Raw genomic sequence first — 10,628 nt, 5'->3', positions numbered from 1 at the left:
GCCAGTTCCAGAGCTTTAAGACAAAAGCGCGTTGGCAGCCAGCAAGCTACATCAAGCCGGGGGATTTCAAAGGGGGATTTTAAGGTGGGTTTTCAGGTGGAGCTTAAAGGGGTTGGGGAGGTGGTTTTCACACAGAAAGAAAAGTTACGAAGACCGAATCGATTTAAACGCCAATTAGCTCAGGTACACTGGTTAATATGTTAAGCACTAAAGGAATTCAAGTATTTATTACAATCACCAGGATCACTTTACAGTACTTCTAACTATTTAAATTATTATATTTAGAACCAGAGTTTTAACGTTTTTGAATGGGTTTTTAGAAAAGAGGGAATTACCTAAAAAACTCGTGCAATCCTTGGGTCTTGTTCTTTTCATGTCCTTTTGTATTTAAGTGTGCACTCGTTCGTTTTTTTTCGGATTGGATCGTCTTTATTTTGAGACAACGACGCCGGCAAAGCTGCCCCCTTCTTTTGGTTTTTGAAACCCTCCTCTTCTTGTGTCCAGCGACATCTTCGGCAAAGTTATTCAAGTGGCGCCAGTCAAACATTTTTTTGCGCAAGAACAACAACTACAGCAACAGCAGCAGTAGCGGCAGCGGCAAAATGCTGCAAGTAAGCCACTACAGCAACTACAACATTTGGGCCTTCAAGACAACAATGAATGGCGCTCCACACAAACGCGCACACACACACACTCATGCTCACAGGAAAAGGAAGCCAGAAGTAAGAAGACCAAACTGACCAGCGATTAGTGCTTCTCAAACTGTCTCGAAATGATATCAAAAAGTACCCTTTTATGTGAAAGCATTCCTAGGTAATGTAAAAACAGTACAAAAAAAGTAATATAAATTCACAAAAATCATTTTTTTTATTTTACGTTATTTTAAATTAGAGGGTGTACTTCTCAACAAATAAACTCTTTGATTTGTCACTTAACCAAGGATTACAAAAGTTTTTTACTTGCAAAATATCGCCATACGCTTAGTATAATTCTTTTTATTTATCCCTGAATTGTTGATTCCGGCTTACCCTAACTCAGTTTACAAATAATTAGAAAAGAATATTTGAATATTTGAATTTAGAAAAGTTGTTTCATTGTTGTTGGGTGCAAATTAAATTTGCGATCTGACAGTTCGAGGGGTTGGGTTTTTTGGTTTTTTGGCTTTTGGGGGGTGAAAAGTCATCGACAGATTAGCCGACAATTTGGTGTCACTTTGCCCGAGGACTTTCGAGGACACGCAGGAAGCAGGACGTAGGACGAAGGACGCTGCTGCTGACATCGCGACATCTCGATGCCCTTGTCGTCTGCATCGGATGTTTCAATTCGCAAGTTGAGCTTCCTTCCGATCACGTGGCCAAAACGCCAACGGCGGCCGTTCACTTCCGCCCGGCCGATAGCTTCCGTCCGCTCGCAGCAACAACAATCGGAGCATCCAATTCCCCAGTCATCCTTCCAAGCATCCGTTTGTCCAGCTCTCCAGCTCTCGAGCTCTCCATCTAAGCGGTTGTCCGCAGACACACGGCCAGAAAAGCGTTGGTCCTGCAATCGAAGAAGGAAAACAATTAGGATTTCTAATCAAGATATTACTTAAGACGTTACTTGTAATATAATTAGTTTAGTAGTAATGTTAGTTTTTAGTCAGCTTGTATTATACGTTTATTTATATTCTGTATGATTGAAACATAAAAAGGAAACGTATACAATAAAGTGCTAATTACGAACAGCCTAAAACAGTGTGTTTTCCTATGGGTAGTAAGTCGGCTGATGGGCATTCTGATGATGTTTTCTCTCTGTGCGCTAGTATCTCCCTTTCCCTTTCCATTCGAACCGCGTGACAATTACTCATGAATACATTTTGCGCCTGATAAAAGTGAACGCTGCAAGTTGCAAGGGGCGGGGTTTTTGATTCGGAGGGGGTGCGTTTAGAGGGGAGCGGACAGCCGTTTGCGTTTTATTTATGGTTTTATTTGCGGCATCACAAAAGCCAGCCACGAGCTTCGAGCTCTCGAGGACTTTCAACTAGGATAAAAGTGGCAGTGGGAGTGGGAACGAGGATGAGTATAAGGATGAGCATCGAGACATCGAGGACAGTGTACCCCAGAGCGTCATATGTTTGTAACCCTGGATATCTGCGGCTTTATCTTCCACCCCCGACTCCTCGCTGCATCTGTGGCACTATCTATCCACGGCTATAGCTGTGTGCGCCCCATAACCATAAAGTCAATTTATTTATTAAGTTTTTATCGCAAGCGTCGCGCAATGGAGAACAATTCACAAAAAAAAAAAAATAAAGAGAAACACATTTGGGTATTTATATTGAGTGGGGGTTGCGCGGGTCTGGCAGTTGGCTATTAACTAGTTGTTGTTGATTTGATTTTATCGAATCAGTAATGTGTTTTGGCCCTTTGGGTGCCACGATTCAGGGGCATTTTCTTAACCATAAGTTAATTATTAAACAAAACCTTTATGGGGATCCCATATTAAAGAAAATAATATTTAAGGAAATTCAAATAGGAATGCGAACGGTTAAAGACATAATAATGTGTTAAAAGTCTTGGCAAATCGCAATTATGTAGCATTTCTGTTGGCAGTTTTCGTAATAGTCTTAGTTTGTCGTCTACCCTATGTACGCAATGCAATTGAGTAGTTATCCCAATTTACAAAGTGCTGCGATCGTGGGTCCTGCTTAACGGCCTGTTTAATGGCACGGAAATGGCAATGAAAATCGTTGAGCGTTTTCGCTCTCACTCTTTCCACACTCTGCCTCTCTTTCCTCCCTTTTTGTCCGTGGGAAGGGACTAACCGGACATTTGTTTTAATTAACAAAAATTAAATGGCAGACGCCTACGCCCAAAAGTCCACAGTGCGTGGCACAAGTTCTCTCAATCTTCATCTCTCTCAATATTAGTAGTAATTCTTCAGTTTAAAATTCTAGAATTCTTTTCAGATGGCTCGCGGCAGCTGTACGCGGGTGCTTGTTGTACGTATGTAAATTAACTTAAATACCCTAGAAATTAATTAGCAGCGATTCAGATCGCTTGATAATGACAACACAACAACACACGAAACACCGAACCACCGAGCCACCGACTGTTCCGAGTGGTTTTTCAGTGGTTCCGTCCGGCCTTAACCCTTTTTCTTTATTTTTCTTTTCTTCTTGTTTTTTTTCTCTTCTTTTTTTTTTTGTTTTTTGAGAACGACGTCGCTGTGGCGGCGACAGTAATAATGATGCGTTTATCCAAAACGAGCATCAGATAAGCGCCAGCCACAGGCGATCGACAAGTTTGATAAGACGCTGCCTGATAAGAGCGAGACGGCTGTAGAGCGCTACACTCGGAAAAACCGAAGGCGAAAGAAGTATATTTTCTATATAACCACTCTAGAATATATTGTTGGAATTGCTTTATAAGTAAGTTTATCTAGCTTTAATATCTTTATATTTGTCGCTTTTTTATATTTCGTTTGATTTACACAAGTTTGGGGTAGTAATTTTTTGCAATGCATCAGGAGCGGGCATCATTCAAATGCCAATTAAAGGCGCCGGCTTACACAGAACCTGAGAATGGTCGATCGAACTGAAACCGGAGGAACCAAACCCAAGCAAGCCCAAGCGATCCGATCCGATCCGAGCGAAGCGATCCTATCGAAAGGAACGGATCCCGAAAGGCTGAAAGGCAATCAGCTGTCATTTGGAGGCAAACAAAGTGGACATGACCGACGCCCCTTTCTCTCTCTTCGCATCCTGCGCTCGTCAGAAATTGGCGCTCGAGGGTTTTTCAGCCTGACACCGAACCAAATACCCTGCGGCGAACCAAAACAGGTTAATGAGGAATAATCACCCACCCAAAATTAAGGGATTTTGGTCTAATTGGGTGATTTTGTTGGTGAGCTGGTCAAGGCAGATGTGCTCAAAAAGAAAGGGTTAACTTATGTGTGTGTGTGTATGTTGCTCAAAGGGAGCATTTCGGGTGTTTAGCAATCGTGTTAGAAATAAATTAACCAAATAAACATAGCTATCCAAATAATAATGCGGAATTAAAGGGTTATATTATTAAATGCGAGCCATCAAAGGCATTCAATATTTCACATATATCGCATATGGAATCGGTGTGTGCCGGACGATCGGAACGGTTCCGAAAATGAGGCAAAAACAAATGACGACGGAATGAAAAGAGATCGACAATGGGGCTAAGACCGGGTCCACAAAAGCCAAGAGATGAGGCCAAAACCGCAGCTCAAAGCCGAAACCAAAAGCCAGAACATAAGCAAGACTGACACTGACTGGGCTTGCTTCACCATTGTGATTGCGATTGTGTTGGGCCGGGCTCAACAGCGGCGCTTGGATTCGCAACTTGGCGCTGAAGTTGCCGTCGCGGTGAAGGAGTATCTGGAGGATCGAGAGGATCGGAAAGAGAAGCAGCCGAATGGCCATTCATCGATCAAGCTGCAAGCGCCACGACGAGAAAGGCGAAACGTGAGGCACCAGAAGCTGCGGGTTCAGACATAAAATAAGAAAAACAGACGAAACTGCTTGGAAAAAGCAAAAAAACAATCGGCAGGCTGGGATCTTGCCTCCGACTCCAATTCCGACTCCATTTGAATACTCCCGAACTCGCACTGGCATTCGCAGTGCTATTTGTATTGCAGGCCTTGCATCAGCGAAAGTTAGTAAGCAACTAAACTACAGATCACACAGAAACCTTCTAGTCAACTTGAATGGTATATTAGAATAATTCGGGAAAACTCTTTGAAAATACTATAATCTTCCTGTTGCATATAGAATATGAATCAATTTCAAACTGAATCAGGACCCGTTTTCTGCAGTGTACCCCCCTTGTTGACCTGTCAGTGTCGCTATTGCTGTCGCCAAAAAAAGAGCGTCGTCTTCATCGCAATCGGAAGGCTCATTGTATTGGCGACTGCAGATCGGGAATCGGGAATATATATATACATATATCAGGGATATAGGATAGGGAACAGGGACTCGGACTCGAGCAATTCCCGATGCTGTGAGCTGGAAAACGACGGATCACCAGATCTGGATCGCAGCGCCGGGACTTTGTCTTTGATCGACTTCAAGACTAAAGGACTGAGCGACTGAACGACGGTTTGAATCTGAATCTGAAGCTGTAGCTGAAGCTGAAGCTGACGTCGATTGGGAGATACCGTTGTATCGTTGTATCCCCCGGATCTGCATCTGCATCTGCATCCGAAGCCGTTGCTCAAAAACTGAGCATGTATCTGAAACCGAAACTGCCGCCGCTCAAGTTTTTCGTTTTTTTTTCGGGCTTTTGGCAATTGATTCGCAATTCCGTGGGGCGCATTGATTTTGATCGACCACGACAGGCGCGCCATTCGGTCGCTCGTCGGCGCCTTTCCCCTTCCCTTTCCCCTGCGTATAAAAGCGCCTCTATAAATGCCCCCCTCTGATTTTGTTCCATTATTTTTAGGGGCAGACGCAAATTTTATTGACAGCGCCTGTTGCAAGCCAAGGATCGAGGATTGAGGATCGGGAATCGGAAATCGGACATCGGGAAACGATAATCAGAGCCACTGAGCCGCTGATGATTTGGCACTCGTGTGAATAAGCGCTAGAGTGCAACGAGTGCACTCACACTTAAGTAAAGTGTATAGGCTCACACGGGAACAAAGTGCATATTGCGTATCATAATGATATCTCAAAAGTATTATATACTTAACTAGTTGCCGCTAAAGTAGATTAAGAATGATAAAGGCAGGCACTTACTCGTATTTAACGTATTTATTAAAATTCTGTTTTGGAATGGCGGACCTGTGGCTTACATTCCCAGCCTACACACACATTTTTCGAGGACTTCCTTGGCAGTTTTCGTTTTATTATGCCTGCCAAAATTGCAATCGAGGGAATGCAAGGGGTATTCCAGGGAACTTTGGGTTCCGATCTGGGTTGAGAACAGACAACAAAAAATAAGACAATTTGACGGCCCATTTCACTTGCAGTGTGGCATCACTACAAAGCGCCCCACGCTAATTGCGGCAATTAAGTGCACAAAAATCTAACGACAAAAATGTAAAGGGGGCGCGGGCAGGAGGAGGGGGATCGGAATGATATAATTTTAACGAGGGGGGGGCTACAAACGTTTTGGGGGCTGCGGTCAATCAGCTACCTGCCTTTTGTTGTCCGGAATTCGGCGCTAAATGCTCTGCGCCCAGTTGCCTTCGCCCTTTGATGTTAAATAGTGCCGAGCGGCTCGGATCCTGCGTCTATATAGATAATGGTCGAGGGGCGCGGGTGTTTGGTCGATCGGCTGAGATCCAAATGACATGCAACAGACGGAAAAAGCACAAGACACAAAAAACTAAGAGAACGTCGCCGTTCTGACAACATGTCAACAGCAGTCTGATGAGTGAGATCTTATAATTATGCTCGTATGACAAACTTTGACTACTCTTCCCAGGTATTCGTACTCCTAAGAGAACGTTAATCACCTATTTATAGAAGATTTTGCTTCGATTAAAGTTACGTCTATAATAATTTATATAGCTGATGTTTTGGTTAAAATACCTTGGTTATGCTTACCGAAATGCGGGCGATTCTTCGTTAATCAGAGGGCATGGAGACAGCAATTGGATAGACGCCAGTTTATGTCGCCAGAGATTGGTCAGGATCGGAGACTTTGGCTTTCCACTGTCGTCAAGCTCCCCTCGCCTTCAGTTGTCGGAGCCTTTGGCAGTCCTTTTTATTTTTTATTTAGCTCCCAAACTCCTACACTCTTGCTTATCTGTATGCCGGCCGCTTTGATATGATCGCCGACAGTGACAACGGCGACGGCAGCAAAGGCATCAACTACACAGGGAAAAAAGAAAGGATATTTTCTATATTAAAAAAGAAAATCCAAATGTATTGCATACTCTTGAAATAGAAAAAGGAATATATTAATTATCAAGTTCCTTTTGAAACCTTTAATGTTGCTATATTTCTTACCGTGTAAATCAGCAAACGTTGCTCAGATTTTTGATGGAACAATATTTTCGTTTGTCCGTCCGTTTGTCCGCTTGTCTGTCCGCCAATTGGAGCCACACTTTGCCAGGCACTGGGAAGCCAAGAGAAGGGAGGGGTGGGGCAGAACGGTTTGGTTTTTCGGGCTCAGTGACTCCATGGTCCGCTGGCTTCTTCCTGTGCTGCCACTGCCACTGCCACTGAGGATGACGATGACGAAGCGTTGACAAGGCGATGACAGATTTCTGCGAATTTTTCGCATTAGGCTTTATACTCGAGCAGTTGTTTTTGCAGCCACTGGAACTGGGTCGATGAGAGCTACACCGCGAGAAACGGAAGAGTTGTGAGACTATATTTTTGCTGGTAGTTACGTTAAATTTAAACCTAGATAATTTCCACTAACCTTGTTTTATAATGCCCTCAGATTATACACAACCATTTAATAAACATGAAGAATATATAATTTAGTGTTTTATTATTTTTTCCGTGCAGAAAGAAGGGTGAGAGGAGGGGGGCGCGGGCGGTACCGGTGGGTACGGCGCTACTGTTTTCGCTCAAGCGCTTCGCTTGCTGACGGCTCGGAACGGCGGTCAAGTGGCGCTGCCCTTTGATGCTAACGGTTCTAGAGATGCCTCGATTTCCGCAGAAATTGCTAATAGAATCACAGCACCCCCCAACCCTCCAACGTACCCCTGCCACTACAACTGGTCCATTCATCTGGGCAACTTTATCAAAGGGTTGACTTTGTCTAAGCGCCTGCTCCAGTCGCCTTTCTTTAATTTCCCTCGGAGGATGTTGCTCGGATGGAGGATGTTTTTACGAGGCAGCAGATTCACCAGATTCTGTAGATTTGCTCGATATGCGAGTGCTGGGGCGGGACAACGCCACCTGATGGCGACACGTAGCTCGTTTATGGCAGCGCCTGATGGCGGCGCCTGTGGGAAAATGTTATCCAGCCCGCGTAACTCTTTCAGTTGCACTCAGAAAAATTGATTTGACCAAAATGTTATATAACATAGTTATCATGATTTTTGGTTGCTCTCTTCGTACAGTGCAGTATCCCAAAAGGGTGTGGCACTTGGCTCACGTTCGAAACTCCACTCCTAATTCAGCTGCAGCTCCATCAGTTCCATCAGCTCCATCAGGTCCATGGTCCACGTCCACGTTTATGTCTTTGGAGCCGAGATCTCGGTGGCTGATGCCCTTTGACCAATCTGCGCCAAATGCCAGCAAGTGAATGGCCAAAACAGCAAAAGGAAAACCAGAAGCTGGCGGAATCCACTCAATGAGTTGGCCATGGCTTGCTAATAAGGCGACATGTGAGTTATGAGTGCCAGAGTGCCGAGTGCCGAGTGCCAGAGGTAAATGAATACCAAGTGAGTGGTTGTAAAAAGACGTGAATGTCAGATGCTGAAGGTATTCGGCATTATGCCTATATTTTACCTTAGTAGTGTTTTTACTAGGAAAAGTATACATACATGCTTTTTAAATACGTCCAAAGGCCAAAGCATTAGTACCTGAAAGAGATGATTTAATTTAGTTGTTTTGCCATTTCTTATGCAGTTATCAAAAATAAAAACCGTTTAATTAGGTTTTCCATAATTCAGATAACGAACTTGAACTATAAAAAGCTAACGAGTCTGAAGACAAAAAGCGGATTGTGTTAAGTGGACCAACAGTGGAACCAGCAAATCCGGCAGTTAACCAGCAACACCAGCGATTAGATCTCCAGATAGGTGATAGACGTTTGCGACATTTGTGGTTAATGGAGAGGTGGAGAGATGGTGATATTATCGCACGGGATCGTGCCTCCCCAGAAACGGAGGCATTTGGTCATTAGGCATAGCATTGTCACAATATTTGCGAGTCGGGTGGGTGGTGCGGTGATTGAGAGATAGAAAGATAGAGAGATAGTTGGTTTGGATAGTTAAGCCCATGTATCATCAGACGTACACATACATAACTCGTATATCTATGTATAAACCTCACCCTCGGTGACTTTTTCAAGTGCACACGCGTCGTAGGGCTAAAATGACAAAGACGGCGGCCGCCGTCAAGCCATTGAGATTTAATTGCACAAACGCCAGTTGAGCAATAAAATTTATGGCCTACAAATAATAGGCCTCATCCGAATCCGAGTCCGATTCCGAATCCGAATCCCAGTGCGAATGGGGCGCTGAGGGGGAGTAGCTGTGCTCTGTACCCTGTACAATCGAGGTTCTTTGATGAATGGCCGCAATGACAACTCAAATGAAAGGCTGGCTCAAATTGGCGCTGCACACCAAATGAAGATGCGCGTCCACACAGCTGGCATAGGTTTGATACTTAAACAGCGAAATGTACACTTTACCTATTCAAAATTGATTTATCAATTATATGTTATGTTATTTAACTATATGTTATGTTCCCAATACTTTAAACATTAAATTGTGATTTGATTAGTAAGCTTTAGCCGTTTATTCAGCTGGAATTGCTATCGATGATTCATAAGTGGATTAATTTAGGGTTCCTGTTTCGCCAGAAAAACCAAAGTCAGCCCGCAGAGCTAGTCCGTATGTATATCCATAAGTGATTTGATAGCGAATTGAAAAAACTGAAAAACTTAAGCCCACAGCTGCTGATAATGCCTGCAATCTTCCTTTTGTTTTCGTGATATGGGGGTGCATGCGGAATTTTGTGTTTTTTTTTTTGGTTTTGGGTCTGGGGATGCAGTCAAGTAGATTTAATTGCCGCTAACCCTCGATGTCAGATGGATTTTGGAACTGCCTTAGTATGTAGTTTGCTTTTTTTTTTGTTAGTGCAAATGTTCTCGATTTCATTGATTTCAATTGCTGCATTGCATTGCCCAAATATCGATTACAATAAACACACAGACACACGCAGCACTACAAAGGCCGGGACTCGGGCAACAACAAAAGATGCAGGCAACAATGGAATGGACGGAATCGCTTAAGTTTAAGGCCATTAGAGAAATTCCAGCTACCTGAATTTGTTAGCCCCATCCTCCACCCCTCTTTCCGGATTTGGGATCACTTGATTTTCTTTTCTTTCGGCTATTTTCCACCACTCCCCCGCAATTTCCAGCTCGGTTTCAATACGCAGATGCCAATTGTTTTATTTACACGTGTAATCGATAGCCGAGCAGGTGGGTTTGCTCACTCCACTAGATTTATTTCGTTGGCAAATAACTATGTATAGCTTATGTCGGAATCAGTCTTCTTAAAAATATATTAACAGTTTCGAATCGCTTAAGACATGTGTACATTCCCATAGAAGAGCCAATGATTATACACGTATAATAGCCGTTCCGCAATATAGTTGGGAACCCTTGGCCATCGCTATCCGATCCTATATCTTGTCTTTCCCAACTGCCCAGTTAGTTGTCCAGTTGCCCAGTTGGCCAACATTTTGTCAACCGACCGTCAACAGATATCGCCCCTAATTACAGGCTCCCACCCTCTCTCCCTATTGTGCCGCAAATCGCAAAAGCGTAAAAATATGTGACAACGCCCGAACAGCGCTCCAATGGTCACAGCTTGTTGCAAGCTACACTGAGCGAAAATGTGAATATCTTTGGGCATAAGTTCAAAGCCGGATATCTGGTTGTACTAAACAAAGTGCAAATTCAGCTTGCAAATCAAAATGCTGG

The 10,628-nt window shown here is 43.7% G+C and overlaps 1 long non-coding RNA gene across 1 annotated transcript; it reads right to left on the bottom strand.

The window, feature by feature from the left end:
- Positions 1-881: 881 nt before the first annotated feature.
- LOC26534712 lies at positions 882-8,456 on the bottom strand. The gene is made up of 4 exons (XR_001453792.2): positions 7,383-8,456; positions 6,965-7,297; positions 6,560-6,826; positions 882-1,539 (listed from the first exon to the last, which is right to left on the bottom strand). It is a non-coding gene; the product is annotated as an uncharacterized LOC26534712 (long non-coding RNA).
- Between the last annotated feature and the right edge of the window lie 2,172 nt (positions 8,457-10,628).

This window comes from Drosophila yakuba, chromosome X, assembly GCF_016746365.2.
Source record: "Drosophila yakuba strain Tai18E2 chromosome X, Prin_Dyak_Tai18E2_2.1, whole genome shotgun sequence".
Lineage (NCBI taxonomy): Eukaryota > Metazoa > Arthropoda > Insecta > Diptera > Drosophilidae > Drosophila > Drosophila yakuba.
Note: the sequence above shows the minus strand (reverse complement) of the source record. Positions and strands in the feature narration are given on the sequence as shown.